The sequence below is a fragment of the Pongo abelii genome, chromosome 21, assembly GCF_028885655.2.
Source record: "Pongo abelii isolate AG06213 chromosome 21, NHGRI_mPonAbe1-v2.0_pri, whole genome shotgun sequence".
Classification (NCBI taxonomy): Eukaryota; Metazoa; Chordata; class Mammalia; order Primates; family Hominidae; genus Pongo; species Pongo abelii.
Genome location: NC_072006.2, coordinates 6192709 through 6211291, shown reverse-complemented (window position 1 = coordinate 6211291; position 18583 = coordinate 6192709). Strand labels below are relative to the sequence as shown.

Here is an 18583-nt window from a genome sequence, read left to right as displayed (position 1 = left end):
ATAACAGCAGAGTTAAATAGTTGCCATAGAGACTGTATAGTTCACATAGCCTGAAATACTGAAGGAAAAGTTTGCTGATGTCTACCCAAGACATGAGACAAGCTCAGAGAGACAAAATCTAGGAGGGACCAAAAGACGGTATGTATTAAGTCTGTGTTGTAAGCAGTGTTGTGCTGGAACTGAATGTGCACGTCTTCATCTCTTTCCAGCTCTCCATGTAACAGCACATTGGTAGCTTGATATCAACCCATGATGGAAATATTTCCACTATGGAAATGGAAATTGTCAAATGCGACAAATATATATACGTGTGTGTGGGTGTGTGTGTGTGTATATATATATATATATATATATATATATATATTTCCTGGAGAGTCAGGTGTTAAGCATTTACCAGCATACCACTGGTTATAAGCCAGATGTCTTACACACTTAAGCATGTTGCAAAGAATCAGGATCCTTTAGAGAAAGGCAAAAATAAAATGGAATTCACATGGTTCCTGGATTGAGATCCCTCCATGTGTATGAAACCATTCTTGAGACTGTGATTTTAATTTCTTATTTTAGCAGGAAATGTAATTAAAAGTGCAGTGTACCAGTAATGGTAGAGTCTCCCAAGAAGCATAGTCTTCGATCACATCAGCTCCTGAGGATAGTGGATGATCTTTCTCTTGTGGCCATACATGGTCTCTGAGGTCTATCTCTGTGTTACCTTCTAGTAGTCTGTGCTGTCCATCAGTTCCCTCTGAGATGGGACCACTTGTTCAGCTTTCTGAACAAGTCACTTCCTGTGTTCTTGTGGTCAACCTTGGTACTCACAGTTTTCCAAACAGATTCTCTTGGGCATCCGTTTGGTGTTAGCATTTCCAGAATTGGTACAGCTCTAAATCCCTCTGTGTTCCCATTTTCAGCAGCCTTGTATTTAATCTTCCTCCTAGGAATGGCTAATGGCTCTATCTGGTTAGCATTTTAAGTTTGAGGGCATTATGGAGGTTTTTATCCTCCTAAAATAGGAAAGGGATAGAAGAGGATTAGGGCCCACATAAATTTACTTTTGGGAATTTGGTAGCCAGCCTATAAGATGACTCCCTAATGGTCTCCATTTTGTTATTTATGCCTGTGTAGTTCCCTCCCGTATGAAAATACTGTAACCAGTGGAATGCTGCAGAAATGGCAGTGAGTGACTTCTAAGAAGTCATAAAACACATTATGGCTACTTCCTTCGTTCCTAGGATCATTTATCCTGATGGAAGCCAGCCACCATGACTTGAAGAACCTCAAGCTGGTCTTTATAGAGGCCCACAGGACAGGAACTGAGGCCTCACCAACAGCCAGCACCTCAGAAGTGGATCCTCCAGCCCCTGTCAAGCCTTCCAAAGACTGCAATCCTAGCTTCCTAAGAAGCTCTTGAATTCCTGATCCAAAAATACTGTGTGAGATAATAAATACGTGTTTTGTTTAAGCTGCTAAGTCTTGGGGTAATTTGTTATGCAGCAAAAGATAACTAACACATATAATGTTTATCCCCTTTGATAGCAGTTCATGATCAAACAAAATTTGAAATCATCTAAATTTAAAACCAGTAAATCCCGACAGTCACTGGAGTACAAATCATTTCTACTTGTTTTGCTTGCATAACAAAAAGCATTTTTGACTTAAGAGCCAAGAAAATCATACTAACATGTAAATCCTCAGATATGTGTTACTGCCTCACTACCTAACAGAACACAATAATGTACCAACTTGCTACTCCAGGTTAGAGGTTGCAATTTTGCTTAATGATTTTGGCTTGCAACTGATTTTCTTTAATCATAGTATATTATTTTACAATTGATTTCATCTGAAAATGTTCTTCCTAGCATTGGAGTCCTGACAGGCACTTATCACACAGCCAAAATTCCCCATGAGCTGGTAACACTGCAGCAAGCCCTCTGCCCTCAAGGCCGTCTCTTCAGATTTGGCCTAGATAATAAATTGCTTTGTTTTCCTCAGAAGACCTCAAGGTGTGCTGAAAGCCCAGTGTGTTTGGGCTTCCACCCTAATTATTGAGCACACAATTCATTTCCCACTTTTGTCAGGTCGCCCAAGAGGTTACAACTAATTTCTATTTATCATGTTCTGTACATTTTTTATCCTAATTTGACCTTTTTCTGTAATTGGAACTTTGACTTAATTTTGCATCTTTGTTCCTCCTTAAAAACAACTGTACTGAGAGGGAAAGAAATTGAGGTTTCTTTAAAGCATTTTTTAATTCATGAAGATTATTAACCCTTTTAAATTTTCTATCCTGTTTGTAAAGGTGATCAGTTTACTTCATAGGAGGCAGATTTTCTCAACTTTTAGAATGAGGTGGTCTAGGATGCAATTTTCATGTGTGATTGTAGACATAAAAAAGTCACCAGTCACTATGACCTCTTAATAGAAAACATCCTTATAATGGCAACTCCAATTTGGTACCTGTCCTGAAACTTTAATGTAAGAACAGACTCTCTCCCTCTCTCCTGGGTAGAGAGAAGTACTATCTGGCGAAAGTTGGGGATGAAAATATGTTTTCGGATCTTCTTCTTTATGGCCCTTTCCAGCCTTCTCTTGCGCCCTCCTCCTCTCTCCTTAGGGTTTCCCTCTTCTCATAGCACCCACGGAGGCCCTACTCAGACCTCATGTGCACCTCTAACTTGTGCTTTCCCATGTCATCTTCAAATCCATTCTTCTTGCCTTAGAGCTGTGGTTTGTAAATGCTCTTTATAGTGAGATCCCATGAAGTTTTACACTCTCCTCCAATAAACAGGTAGATAAAAACAGTGTTGTTTTATTATACATTTATTTTCAGTTTCAAATATGTTAGGTTTACTTATTGTAAATTCAACCAAGAGTTTATTGAGGATGTTGCCTAAACACAGATACAACACCAAAACTTACTGTTGGCATTCAGAGTCTTAAGCCAACCTTGTCATATATTTTTTTCTCATTTTGTAAAATATGTTTTGCATATAGAGTTAAAAAATCCTGTTTCCAACAAATAAGTTGCTGCAAATGGTAACAAGTTCATAATAAGTCACTTTGAAATACTAAAATACACTTCAAACAAATATGTCTATAATTTTGAAAATGGAATAAAAGAATTTAATTTCAAAATAGGAATTATTTTAAATATCTATCCAATTATTTTAATTATTGAATTTTAATACACATCCTTTTTGGAGGGGTAAAAATGCTTTTTAAATACATTCAGTAACATGAGATTCAGCAATTCACTTAAAAAATTTTCTCAATGCTCATCTTTTCAGAGATTTACTCAAGATTTCAGAAAAATCAAATTATACCTTTTTACCTGCCATGCAACAAAATGTTTTATATTTTCTGAAGTCCAGATCAAGCTTATTTAGCCCAGCAAGGCATCCCAGGTTGGGCAGCTTGGATGTTGACTTGGAGATGCAGTTGGATAATCTCTTTATACTTCAGGATTCACTGACCCCATCCAACATTATCTCCAACTATGAAAGTGGGGCCAAGCACGGGGGTCAGCCTCAAAGGAACTACTGTCATTTTGCTCTCACTGTTGTGTCCTCTTACCAGTGATAAGCTCCAGGCCAGGGAAAAGTCAATGAGGTGAATGGAACCCAGCTTATATGCACTCTGGGATTCAGTCCCTTCCTCCTCTCCACAACTTTGTCACCTTCATCCTCTGCTCTAGCACCTTCACTCTTCTTACTCAGGTCTATTAAGTCTTGGGCATATGGGGCTTCACTTCAATTAATTTCACCCCATTATTTTACACAGTGTATCATCCAGATAAAATTACAAGAAAAGGAGCACCTGTGTGCATGCACGAGGCCATGGTTCCTCACTCTCTATTCACAATTTATAGATAAAGATATATAGCATGTGTATTTCAACAGAAATATTCATTGGAACCCCTCACCTTAGGGCTGCCTATGAACACCTGCAGGTATGATAACATTTGGACATCATCATTCGTGTTATTTCAGAGAATTCACAAAGATCTAATTAGAAAGGCACTCATAAAATTACATTTGTGTTATCATTCAACACTTTTGACAAGTGTTGGCATCAAAGTTAGTGTTCACCTTTCTCGAACATATTTCAGCATTTTTTAAAATGCATATTACTCTTTTATTATATTGATCTGGAAAAAAGGTTTAATACAGTAATTCTCAAAATGAGTACTAGGCTCATGTAACAGGGCCAAACACCCAGAACATGATTCAGAAATTGGACAGTGAAAGACACACTTGGACATGATCAAGAGGCATTTCACTGCCACGAAACAAGGTTGGAAAGGGAATCTAAGGTTCATAGCAGAATGTACTCCAACCCCTAGGAAGTCAAGATGCTTATCCCATATTAGTGTGAGGAACGGCTCATTCTCTCATGACCACATGTAGGACTCTTTCAACCAACATTAAAAGCCTAAAAAGGGGTCATTTTGTGTGTGTGTGTGTGTGTGTGTGTGTGTGTGTACATATATATAAAAAATATGAAAATATTTATATACCTATATAAATATATAATACTTATATAATATTATAAGCATATATGTTATTATATATTATAAGTATATAAACTATATATACTTTTATAATATACTTATGTAGGTATATATATTTATAAAAATAAATGCTATGTATAAACTTAAATCAGGATTAATCCCAACCTTCTGAAGACTTCTAGACCCAGCTTCTCTGGGGTCAGGGAGAAAATGGTTTTCACATCATCATGTAGGTTACATTTGTTACATTTATCTGGAGCCAGCTCCTCTGGGGTCAGGGGGAAAATGGTTTCCACATCATCATGTAGGTTACATCTATCTCCATGGGAATGACTAGATCTTCTCTTTGATTTGTCTACAAAGAGTACAGGACTGGCTCTGGAGAGCAAATAGGCTCTCTTGATTCTCCTCATTGGTCATGCCTTAACATGATTCCTTCCTGTTTCCTACTCAAGCAGGTCCTTACTAAACAAAGCACTGGCAGAAACCTGAGTTATTACCTTTCAGTTCTCTTGGGTAAGGGGAGATTTCTCTTGGCTTGGACTGAGAACCTAGGCCCCAGAGGTGCTATTCTGACTACAGTTTATGAAGGCAGTGGGTGCAGATTCTCACAAGAGGGTAGCTGATCTTAGGTGAAATCTGCATACCTGGAGTCCTCATTGACATTGCTATGGAAGAGATGGTCAGGCTCCATGGGAGGGGGTGGGACATCATAGGAGGCCTCCAGACCTTTTCCTGGGCCTCACCATGCTTGGCAGCAGCTTCTGCTTTATTGAAGTTAGTCAGTTCCCCCATAGTGCTGAGGTGCCAAGTCCTTGCTACAAGCCACCATGTCTAGTCAATCACATCCAGCACTGTCCAGATGGTTCAGATCACTCTCTTCTGCACCAAGGTGCAGCAGATGTCAAACTCATAGCCAGCATCTTGCAACGCCTGCCTGCTGCACTTCACTCTTTATGGACCAAGAGGTTCCCCAGGTTCCAGGCACTCTGGCCCTGCTGGATCTGCACCAGTGTGTAGGCAGCCATGGTTGCAAGCTGGGGACGCGGTGCTGACTGGGAGCAATGTTTTAATGAAATTCTCTACTCCTGTCATATTTTGTGCCTTTTCTTCTTCCCCTTCAGTCTGGGTACGCTGACATATAGAAACCAAATTATACGATGGCACGTTGAAAATGAATATAAACATTTAGCAATACATCCCCCTCCCACATTTCCAGTGTTTCTAACGTAAATCTTCTTGATGTTTATCTTCAAAAACACACCCTCGAAAAATACTCAGATTGCTTAAAAAATAAAGTCAAGATGGCCATGGGTCAGTCCTTTTTGTGTTCAATCAAATTAAATTTGAAATGATTACAAACTCATTGATCAAATGTTGGATAAAGGCTGTTGCATGCTCCCTGTTCTCATCAGGCAAAGATACTGACGGCATTTTGTTGCTGCATGACTCTGCACCAGAGTAGCCTGCCCTTCTCTTTATTCACATTTAGTGACTTCTTTGAATGATGCCATAGTGTATTTTATTCTTAAAAATGTTAAATCTATATATGTATTTTAATCTTTGGATCTAAACTTTGCTTGCATACAGTTTTTATATAAAGCCCTGTAACTTTTATGCTGAAAGAAACCAAGATCCTTATTTTTATACTCACTATGTTTGCTTTAAATATGGCATTTTAAGTTGGAAAGGGTGGAAAATATCACTGCATAAAACGCAGGAGCACTTGGGCACTTTTGCCTTACAAAGGTGAAGCCAAATGCCTAATAATTATTCCTGTGCTCTATTGTCTCTGAGAAACTCATCCCAAGAATTTTCACAAGACTTTTGTTTCATACTCTCACCAGTGGGACCCCCTTTGGCTGAAAAATCAGTTGCTATTTATATAGCACAGTGTGTCAATTTTTCTTGTGCCTGCTCAATCTCTCCATTCTATCAGCACAGTTCTTTTGGCTTTTTTCTTTCTTTAACCCTTGATCCATTTCTTGTTTTGAGTAATCCTATCACCTTTACCTGAAATACTATGAAAAATGTGTGAATATAAATGATAGACCAAACACTTAACATTTATAAAGATTAAAACTCTGACATTAGCATGCTTAAATGTATTCTGTGTTCACTTACTGAATCATTTCATGTTCTGGGTGCAGAGACTGCTATTCATGGACCTTCCCGGCCCATACTTGAACATGATGAGTATGAGCTTCTGTTTGGAACTCAGGTGTACAATTTTATATGTGCAGAAATGCTTACTCCTGCAAAAAGCCATTGGAGCAGAATTTAAACCTTTCTTGTCTATGACCTTCTTCCAAGTTCAATAGATGCAGAGGTATAGTGGAAAACTATTAGAAGTCAGCACAAAGCCTAGTTGAAGTGGTAACCTGGCTTAAGTTGGTTGTCTCCAATGTGTTAAAAATTTGAGCTGTGACACATTTGAATATGTGGGTTGTTAAAATAAAGCTTTAAAATATTTTAAAAACAGAATTTGAATCAAACATATGCTTGCTTTTGCATATTCTGAATGCAGTTTTTAACCATTGCTTTAGAGCAACTCAGCTCCCATTAGTTCAAATTCAATATTGATATGTGAATGGTTGAAAACACATTAATTTTCTTATTTTAAAAAGAATGCTTGCTAACTTAAATACAGCTCAAATTGGTAGCACTGAAGGAAGTATAAATGATTCTCACCTCGAGATTATAGAAGGATTACCTTATGAGCCAGCTAAAAATGTAGAGTCTTGAGCTCTATGTCAGTAAATTCAAAGTCAGTAAATCTGAGGTTGATCCCAAGATCACATATTTTTAAAAGTGATTTTTAAATCACTAGGGGTTCTGATACAAGTCATACCTGCATTATATTTTGCAAAACGGAACTGGAAGCTCCAGCTATCTGAAAGAAAGCTGATGATGGCCAATTTCTCCCAAGAGCTGCTTGAACTGTTTGAATGTTTTTCTTGCAAGTGCCTCTGGTTCACTTCAGACTTTGCTGTGAAATAGGAAGTTTGAGTTACTATTGCAGAGTTCTTCCATTTGTTCTGCCAAGATTGCTGGCAGTGGCCTTTAAAAGCGGCAGGTATTGTAAAATCCAGAGAAACCTGGTAAAGTTAATTAACTTTTATTACCACAATTTTTCCCAGCTGTCAATTAACAGTATTTCCGCAAGCAGAAATTCTTCCCACACAGTAGTAATTCTTTCAGCCAGAGTAATGGCAACATAAATTTAATGTGTTATTCTGTTTTACTAAGCAAACTTTACTAGCCACCTATGGTGTTGTCACAGAACAACACAGATGGAACACTCTTGGGAAGGTCTCTGTCAGTGTTGGTGTTGGGGTGCAATACTGATGACGTGCCAGGAGCTTGTGCACTGGAGTACCAGCTATGCTGGGAGTCTTCAGCCATCTTTCGCCAGCTAACTAGACAAAATCTGAGGGAGACGGCTGCCGGGATTCACCCTCTCTATTCCATTACCCACTGCCATTTTGAATGTCTTGCTCTCTTCATTTGAGTTTCCCTAGGAGCAAACCATGAAGCTTGAGTGCACGTTGTTTAGTTGGGACATGCACCAGGAGAGTAAGAACAGGAGATAGGACAGAGAAGAAAGTCAATACAGGAAAGTGGATGTGTTATCAAGAAAGTCAGCACTGCAGGCAACTGGAGCTGCATTGGAAACTCTAGGAGACAGTGATGTATAAGCCTTAGAGTGATCCTGACCAAGGATTGAGTAAGCGGTACATATACATCAACTTCCTGTACTCAACAGTAATGGCTGCTTCTGGGACCTGTTGTATCTTCCCTTTTATGCCAGTTAAGCAGGCTCACTGGTCAGAGAAAAACAAACAAACAAACAAACAAACAAACAAACAAACACACAAAATATCCTCAGGCAGAGAAGCCTTGTTTTCAGTAAGGAGCCTTGAAAATGCAGAGGTGGGGGCTGACGGGTATGGATGCAACTTAACGGCAAGGGCTACACTATTGACCACACTGTTTTTTCCCTAGACTAGAAAATTGCTAATCCCGGGGACTTTCTTTTTCTCCCAAACGATGAATCTTCTCCCGGATGCACCTTTTTGCCTAGACATTGCCAACATTTTGTTGTTGTTTCCACTGTATTTACACTATAAACCTGTAGCCCTGCATTGAAACCTGTGTTCCGATTCCTATGCTGGGAGACTCTGAATTAATTTTTCCTCGCATTTGAAGTAATAAAGTTCACTGTTACAACTTGAAGTTTGGCTGTGACTTCAAGTCTGGATCACAGGAGTTCGAGTCATGTCCAGTCTTTTAGAGTTTTGCATTCAAATGTGGACCAGAGAGTATTATTTACTACTATGCCATTTGTACATGTATTTTTCTTGGGGCCCTCTTAGGGAGGGATGATTACATGAAGACTGTATTTGGGTATTACTGAGTAGCTAACCCAATGTCACCTTAATTTCATCTCAAGTATTGCCAAAAAAGTGTAGACTCAAATTACTATCTTCCCTAGCAACCTGTTCGTCCCCGTACATCTTGGTCAATGGTGCCAATATTCACAGTCACCAGAATCAAAAAGTTGAATGCATCCTAGAATCTACTATTAAAGCCCTTCTGTTAAATTGGTTTTGTGTATTAAATCTCAAAATATATTTGGGATCTATCTTTTCATTTGTATTTTTTCACCACCATGTTGCTTTGGCATCTTAGCATCTTTCATGTAGTTGTTGCAATAGCCATTTTAGCTTTATGGCATCTCTACCTGCCCATTCCAAATTTTCCTTCATCTCAGTCCTAGTGATGTTTTTCTTATAAAACTGTAAAATTATTTAGGTTGATGAAGTATATAAAAATAACAAGTACTTATCTATTCATCTTTTACTTTAAAATATGTACTAATGGAGCTGCATTCTCCCAATCTATCCTTGATCCCCCACTTAAAACTGTTTTCCTGAGTTTTAAATTCTTGACTCCCGTGTGTAAGAACTTCCACACATATCTTCGTAATTTTTACTACATATGATTGTATCACTAAACAGTATATGTTTTTGTTTTGTGTGCTTGCAAGTCTTATATAATTTATGTTGTTCTGAGTATATTCTGTAGTTTGATTTATTTCACTTAATATCTTCAGAGATTCTTTTATCTACGTGAGTATATTTCTAGATCACGTATTTTCACAGCCTTAAAATGAAATGAAATGAAACAAAATAATTAGACAATGTTTCATTGATGGACATTTATTTCTCTTATTTTTATATTACAAATCATGTTGCAATAATAATCTTTGCTGCTGTCTCCTTTTTGGCTGCGCATGAGACTGTCTCAGGGATGCTTACATGAAGCTGCAGTCACTGGATTGGGGGGTAAGCATCATTAACTTAACCAGAATTATGAAATTGCTCTCCTAAGTGGTTTTCTACAGTTAAGTTCTATCAGAATAATGTGAGAGTTTCCACTGATTCACAGCTTTACCAACATCAGCTGTTGTCAGGTAAAATGATACACAGTTTTAATTTTTATTCACATTGTTTACTAGTGATATGAAGAGTCTTTTAATACGTCTTTCAATTTGAACTTCTTTAAATTCCTTGCTCATATCTTTGAGCCCATTTTTAAAAACTGGGTAATTTTAATTATATTCATCTTAAGATACATGCATAGGTAGAGATGGATATACCCACAGGCAAAATAATAGCCTTTGCATATGTTACCCTACATAGAAAAAGTGAATTTGCAGCTGTGATTAATTAAAGAACTTTGAGATAAGGATGTTATCCTGAATTATCCAAGTGGGCCCAAAGTAATTACATGAGTCCTTAAAAGCAGAAGACCTCTTAAGGTCAGAGACCATAAGGCTGATTCTCTTTAAGTGTGCGACCAGTGGAAGCAAGCATGTGTGAACTCGGCACAGATTGAAGAATCTGCCCTGTTGAGGTGGGAGGGCCTGACTGTTGTCCCCCAGGGTCCTAAAACTTGGATGGACTCGGATAGTGAGAAAGGAGGCCTGGACCGAGATGTGAGTCCTGTTGAAGACTCCCTCTCTACCCCCCACCTTGGTCCCTCTCAAATACCCGCTGGAATTCCAACTTGAAGGATTGCATCCTGCTGGGACTGAACATGCCTGCCAAGGATGTGTCTGACCTGCGTTCCTGGCTCGCTCGTTCAGAGACTGCCCTTCTCAAGGGCTCTATGTCTGCTCGGGGAAGGAAATAACTACGGGAAGGAAATCCATGTGTATAAACTGCTGTCAATAAATGGAACCCAGACCTTCCGGCTCAAAAAAAAAAAAAAAAAAAAAAGATGTCAGAGAGATGAGATAGATGGAAGAAGAAGAGATTCGAAGCATGAGAGGAACTTAACCCATCGCTGTTGGCTCTGAAGCTGGAGGTAGGAATGTGGATGACTTTCAGAAGCTGAAGACAGCCCTCAGCTAATACCCAGCAAGGAAATGGTGATCTCAGTCCTACAATACAGGGAACTGAATTCTGTCAATGACCTTAATAAGCAAAGGGAGAGATCTCTGCTAGAGTTTCTAAAAAGGCATGCATCCCTGACAGCACCTTAATTTTATTTCATTTTATTTAATTATATATATTTATAGGTTATGACATGAAGTTTTGATCTATGCATACATTGTGGAATGATTTAATCAAGCTAATTAAAATATCCACCAGTTCACATACTTATCATTTTTGTGGCAAGACCATTTAAAATGTATTCTCTTAGCAATTTTCAAATCTTCAGCACATTATTATAAACCGCAGTCACTGTGCTGTACAGTATATCTCCAGAACAGATTCCACCTGTCTAACCAAAACTTTGTACTCGCTCACTTACATCTCGCCTTTTCCTAACTCCCCAACCTCCAGTCTCTGGTAACCACCATTTTACTCTCTACTCCTATGAGTTCAACTTTTTTAGAGTTCATATATAAGGGATCATGCAATATTTTCCTTTCTGTCCCTGGCTTATTTCATTTAGCATAATGTCCTCCAGGTACATGCATGTTATTGCAAATGACAGGATTTTCTTATTTTTAAAGGCTGGTTTAATAGTATTCCACTGTGTGTGTATATGTGTATATGTATAATATATACATACTACATTTTCTTCATCCATTCATTACTTGATGACACTTAGGTTGACTCCATATCTTGGCTACTGTGACTTAATACTGCAATAAACATGGCAGTGCAGATATCTCTTCAATATACTGAATTCATTTCCTTTGGATATGTACCTAGGAGTGGGATTACTTGATCATATGTTAAGTCTATTTTTAATTTTTTGAGAAACATCTGTAGCATTTTCCATAATCGCTGTAATAATTTACATTCCCACCAACAATGTAAAAAGGTTTCCTTTTCTCCATATCCTTGCCAATATTTTTCTTTTTTTGATAAAAACCATTCTAATGGAACACCTTGATTTTAGCCTAGCAAGGCCTGTGTCCTGTGTCTGACTACAGAACTGTAAGATAATTAATTTGTGCTCTTTAAGCGGACAAATTCATGGTAATTTGTTATGACAGAGATAGAAAACTTTTCTACAGGCATAAAGAAGGTATTGTACTCCTCCTTTGTTGTGTGTATACCTTGCAAACCTTTTCTCTACATCTGTAGGTTGTCATTACACTTTTTAAATTGTGTCTTTTAATGCACAGAAGTTTTTAATACAATGTGAGATTGGATTTATCTTCTCTTTTTTCCCTATTGTTTGTGTATTATAAAATGAATCCTCCCAATACACCAAAGTCATAAAGAGATTTTCTGCCTTCAACATTGAAACATTTCATTCAACTGCAATTTTTTTTCATAAGGTTTGTGGTAGGAATACTATTTGTTTTCGGTGGATGATAATTTCCCCAGTGCCTTTTATTGACTAGCATATCCTTTCTTCACTAATCTTCGTCTTTGTCATAAATCAAGTTGACCTGGTTTTGTGATTCAGTTTCTGGGTTCTCTGTTTGAATTCTTTGTCTCTTTGTCCATTCTTAAACCAGTATTACAGTCTCTTAATCATAGCACTTTTATAATAATGTTTGTTATTTTGTAGATTAAGAACCCCTACACTGTTCTTCTTCAATTATCTCGACTAGTCTGAGCCCTTTAGTCTTCCTTATGAATTTTAAAATAAATTTTCAAGTTTCTTAATAATGCTGTTGGTATTTTGATTGGATTGCATTGAATTTATGGATTAATTTTGAGGGAACTGACATTTTTATAATATTGAGTTTGAGTGTTCCCATCCATGAACTTGGTTTATCTCTCAATTACTGACGTTCTCTTTTATGATTTTGAATACTGTATTATAATTTTATATATTTATGAACATTTTGTATGATACCTTTAAAAAAGTGTTTTCTAAGTATTAATTCCTGATATCTAGAGATGCATTTTTAAATAAAGGTTTTGTACTTAGCAATATTCCTTAAACTCTTCTATTAACTCTATTGGTTTTGTTTCTTATGTTGACAATTATAATAGCATAACATTTTTTAATAATGAGTATTTTGTTTATTTACAACACTTATATTTTAAAATTCCCTTTTCTCATCTTAATGAACTCCTTTTAGAAACTCTTATACAATACTGAAAGGAACACTCACAGTCAGTGTCTTAATTTTGTTGCAGATTTCAAAGAAAATATTCCTGTCATTTATTTTTAAGAATGCAATTTGCTCAATTAGGTTTTAACAGGTTTTTTTCTATTCTTAATTTGGAACTATTTATTTTTAATGAATAGATATGGGTTTATTAAATGATTTTTCTGCCTCAGTTGAAAATTACAATTTTTTCCTTTTAATCAGTTTATACCAAATTACATTAATAGATTTTTCTAATGAAAATATTTTTGCTTTCCTAGAATAGACCAAACTTTTCCTAATGGTGTTTATATATGTGTGTATATGTGTCTATGTATTAAGAAGCCGGATTTTCTTGCTTATATTCTATTTGGATTTTTTGTACCTATGGCCATCAGTGATGCTCTAAGGAAGCTTTATTTTTCATGTGCTATCATCTATAAATTTGGATATCAAGATTATGTCACGCTTAAAAATAAAATATATAAAGAGCAAAAATAAAAGAGGGAAAAGAAGGAAGGAAAGAAGAGAGGAGGGAAAGAAGAAAGGAGGGAGAGAGGGAAGGAGGAAGGGAGGGAAAGGAAGAGGATGTGATTTCTTGAATAGCAAAAAAATTACTGATTTTTGAATATGTGTTAGTATTTGCTTATGAAACAATCTGCTAGAACTATGAAACTAGTTTTTTTATGTTTTTGTTTTGTTGGTGGGGGGTTGAATTTTTTAACTATTAAATTTCTTTTTTTTTTTTTTTTTGAGACGGAGTCTTGCTCTGTCGGCCAGGCTGGAGTGCAGTGGCACGGTCTTGGCTCACTGCAACTTCCACCTCCCGGGTTCACGCCATTCTCCTGCCTCAGTCTCCCAAGTAGCTGGGACTACAGGCGCCCGCCATCATGCCTGGCTAATTTTTTTTTGTATTTTTTAGTAGAGGCGGGGTTTCACTGTGTTAGCCAGGATGGTCTCGATCTCCTGACCTCATGATCCGCCCGCCTAGGCCTCCCAAAGTGCTGGGATTACAGGCATGAGCCACCGTGCCTGGCCTAACTATTAAATTTTTTTATGGAGATATTATAAAACTGTCATGTTTCTAGTTAGTTTTGATGTTATCTTTTTCCTAAAAATGTTTCACTATTTGATTTTTCACAGCACTGGCTTCGAGTTGTTCACTATAATTTATTTTTCTTTTCAAATCCTACCTGGAGCTCAGTTATATATTTCTTTTACCCCTAACATGTTTTAGTGGTAACCTTTCTGTTTCATTTTTTATCACTCTTGCCAATTTTTTCTATCTCATTAGTCTTTACCTTATACCAGGTTGTGTTTATCCTTCCCATTGATTTTTCCAAAACTAAATCTGATCCGTTCCTTTCAGCTTAAAACTGAAAAACACCCCCTAAATCTAAGGATTTAAAACATATATACAAGGATAGAAAGTCCCGTTCCTTTATAGGCTTTCCCTAGGCTCGTCTTCCACCACTTCTCCATAAATCTCATCTGTGACCCATTGAGGCTTCATCACTTGCAGTTTCTGAAGGTAACACACTGTCCTCTCATGCCTCTTCGTCTTTTTTTTTTTTCCATCAAAGATTGTTTTATTTCCATACACAGATGAAACTTGTACACACATATATACACACATATATATCTTACATTATAGATACACCATATAAATATACATAGCATATACATATTGGTCTATATATTGTATGCATGTGTTCACATATATATGTATGTATGTAATTTCCACATGCATGCAAACTACCTTAAGCACCTCCCTCAAGGGGTAGGTGAAGAGAGGATCAAAAAGGGGACTACTGTTCTCTTGCACAATGATTCTCATTTTTACCTTTCCTGAAAATCTAGAAGTGAAAACCTGAATTTTTTTCAGATGAATTACTGCCCTTATTCACGCTATCCTCCTACATACCGTGGACAGACAAGTGTTCCTGGTGCCCAGTGCTCTTCCTTCTATCCATAGTAGCCTTTCTTCCATCATATTCTATCATCTTTTTTCTTCCTATTATGCTCCTCCTATTAATTTATATTCTTTCATTTACATACTATCCCAGTTCATACTCTTATTATTGTGTTTAGTTCACTAAATTATAATTGTTTATCTGTTTCCTCTCTTCATGATTCAAAACTTCTAAAGGGGAAAGAGTTATAACTTGTAATTTTAACTGGCCCACAATAACTTCTTAATTGACATTTAAAGCCACACATGTATGTCATTTATTTATTTAGAAAACATCTATTGAGTGTATTTGTATTTCAAGATACTTCAGGAAAAAAAGGAAGGAAGAAACGAAAAAAAGAAAGAAGGAGGAAATTAAAAAGGAAGGTGGAGAAAGAAAAAGAAAAAATGAAAAGAAAGAAAAATGAAGCATAAATAGTAGAGTATTAATAATTATTAAAGATGAAGAATACCCATATGACACTTTATTACACTATTATCTCAAGTTTGTTGAAATTAAAATAAGCATTCAATGGAGAGATTTCTAGAATAGGCTTATCTTTAGAGTTGTCACAAAGCACAATTTTTAAAGAACACTTGGCTGGGCATGGTGGCGCATGCCTGTAATCCTAGCATTTTGGGAGGCCGAGGCGGGTGGATTGCCTGAGCTCAGGAGTTCGAGACCAGCCTAGGCAAGCCTGTCTCTACTAAAATACAAAAGAAATTAGCCGTGGTGTGCACCTGTAGTCCCAGCTACTCAGGAGGCTGAGGCAGGAGAATTGCTTGAACCCAGGAGGCAGAGGTTGCAGTGAGCCGAGGTCGCACCACTGCACTCCAGCCTGGGCTACAGAGTGAGACTCCATCTCAAAAAAAAAAAAAAAAAAAAAAAAGAAGAAGGAACACTTGAAAGATTTTTAATTTCTTAAATATTTCTTAACTTTCATAAATGCTCAACTTTTCCATGGAAATAGACCCAAGTTTGCTAAATATTTGAAGGTATTTGTCATTGGATTATACATTTATATAAAATGATAGTGAGTTCTACACATAAAATAAACTTTATATTTTATAACAGTCCTAATATTCCTCCTGTGGACTCATTCTTCCAGTTGCCAACTTTCACTTACTTTTCGCTACATTCCTGATTTTGGATAATTCAGCCTTTTTTGTTTTTCCAGCCTCTCTTTACTCTCCCTGGAGATGGTGCATCAGGGCAGGAGGTTTGTGAAGTTCCACAGAACCATTAAAGATATTCACTGTCCTCAGATCATCAATGGCTGTTGCCACAGATGACGTGTCTCTTCTGTCGCCTGGACTGGTGACTGCTGAGGCATGACTGGTCCTGCCTTTCCTTCTGACTTGCTTTTCAGGTATCCACAGATAATGTCTCAGGGTCCACCCTTTTGCCTCTGCTCTAAGTCTGCACACTATGGCTTCTTCATTACATGCTCAGGCCATTGCCACACATCTGTGAGTCCTCCTCTCTCCTCTGAGGCACAGAGGGATTTCTGAAATCTCGAAATGCCTCCTTGAAGACCGTGAGAAAACAGATCTTCTTCAGATGTACCCTGTGCAAATGCTATTTTCCCAATGCATGTTTGGAGAACACAGGGCTGGGGCTTCTTTTAGTGAAGTGCCCTCCCCCTAAAGGCTGCATCTATGAAATGAATCTACTCATCTATCTCCTGATATTTTCAGGTTCTCCCATGATTTTATACACATATATATATAGATAATTTCCTTTCTCTACTTCCCATTTTAACCATCTGTGATCTCCCGTAAGAAGGGAAGCTAGACAGGTGTTTTCAACCTCTTCATTTTCTTGGAATGACTTCTTATTCTAAAAATTATTATACTGCTCTAGAAATCTTTCTGTGTGTTCCCAGGTGGGGAAGCTGTACCGTACCCTGGGCCCTCTCTGCAGCAGGCATACCATGGAATTGTCATGCTCCGACTACCTACCAGATCTAGCTGTTGTTATGTAAGCGGAAACTTTAAAATTTATAAATTCCTTTTTTATTTCCACCAAGTAAACCCTTTAAAGGTGAAGTACATGCATTCTTTTACACAGCCGTAGAAAACATAGGTAGTGAAGAAGGTTGAGGCCTTCGGACTTCTCTGGGGCCAGCAGCCGCCCAACCAGGGACCCAGGGCCGCGGGCTCAGCTGACGACTCTGGGCTCCGTGTCCAACCAGCAGTTAGCAGGTGGCTGCGCCAAGGCGGCAGAGGAGGCGCCTAAAGAGGTGCGGGAGGACACGGCCCCGGCGGCGGACAAGCCTCAGTTGCTGCACGATGCGGGCATCTGTAAGTGGTTCAACGTGCGCTTGGGGTTCATCTTCCTGTGCATGACCGCCCTCGCCAGGGTCGCGCTCGATCCCCCAGTGGACGTCTTTGTGTACCAGAGTAAGCTGCACACGGAGGGCTTCCTGGAGCCTGAAGGAGGACAGAACAGTGGAGGAGTCACCCAAGGGTGTGGAAACTATCTGTGTCATTGGACCTGGGGGGGTGTTCTGTATTGGGAGTGAGAGGCGGCCAAAGGGGAAGAACATGCAGAAACGCACATCAAAAGGAGACGGGTACTACAACTGTGGAGGTCTAGACCATCATGCTAAGGAATGCAAGCTGCCACCCCAGCCCAAGAAGTGCCACTTCTGCCAGAGCATCAGCCATATGGTAGCCTCGTGTCTGCTGAAGGCCCAGCAGGCCTCTAGCGCACAGGGCAAGCCAACCTACTCTCCAGGGGAAGAGAAGAAATCCACAGCCCTGCCCTGACCCTGGGGTTCCAAGAATTGAGCCACAAAGGGTGCAGCTTCCTGTTTCCCAAGAGCGGGAAGTTTCTTGGAGCAGACAAAGTGGAGAAAGTGGGAATAGGGTGCATTTGGGCCAGTTGGCACTGCCATGTATCTCAGGCTGGGGTTCACACCATCGCCCCTTCTTCCCTCTAGGTGGGGGGAAAGGGTGAAGCAAAGGAACTCCAACCATGCTCTGTCCATATGCAAGTGAGGGCTTCTGGGGGCGGTGGGGGGTGGCAGCGGGAATTTCCAGCTTTTGAAAGTGGCCTAGATAGGGAAGTTGTTTTCCTTTGTTACCGGAAAGAGGTCCCGATCCAGACCCTAAGAGAGGGTTCTTGGACATGGCACAAGAAAGAATTCAGGGTAAGTCCGTGAAAGCACGTTTATTAAGAAAGGAAAGGAATAACGAATGGCTGCTCCATAGGCAGAGCAGCCCCTGAGGGCTACTGGTTGCCCATTTTTATGGTCGTTTCTTCATTATATGCTAAACCAGGGGTGGATTATTCATGCCTCCCCTTTTTAGACCATACAAGGTAACTTCCTGACGTTGGCATGGTTTTTGTAAACTGTCATGGCACTGGTGGGAGTATAGCCGTGAGGACAACCAGAGGTCACTCTCATCGCCATCTTGGTTTTGGTGGGACATGGCCGGCTTCTTTACTGCAACCTGTTTTATCAGCGAGGTCTTTATGAGTTGTATGTTGTATCTCATCCTGTGACTAAGAATGCCTTAACCTCTTGGGAATGCAGCCCAACAGATC

At 38.7% G+C, this 18583-nt stretch overlaps 1 pseudogene; it reads left to right on the top strand.

Moving 5' to 3' along the window:
* Positions 1-9806: 9806 nt before the first annotated feature.
* On the top strand, positions 9807-17975 carry LOC100437489 (protein lin-28 homolog A-like; annotated as a pseudogene).
* The last annotated feature ends 608 nt before the right edge of the window (positions 17976-18583 follow it).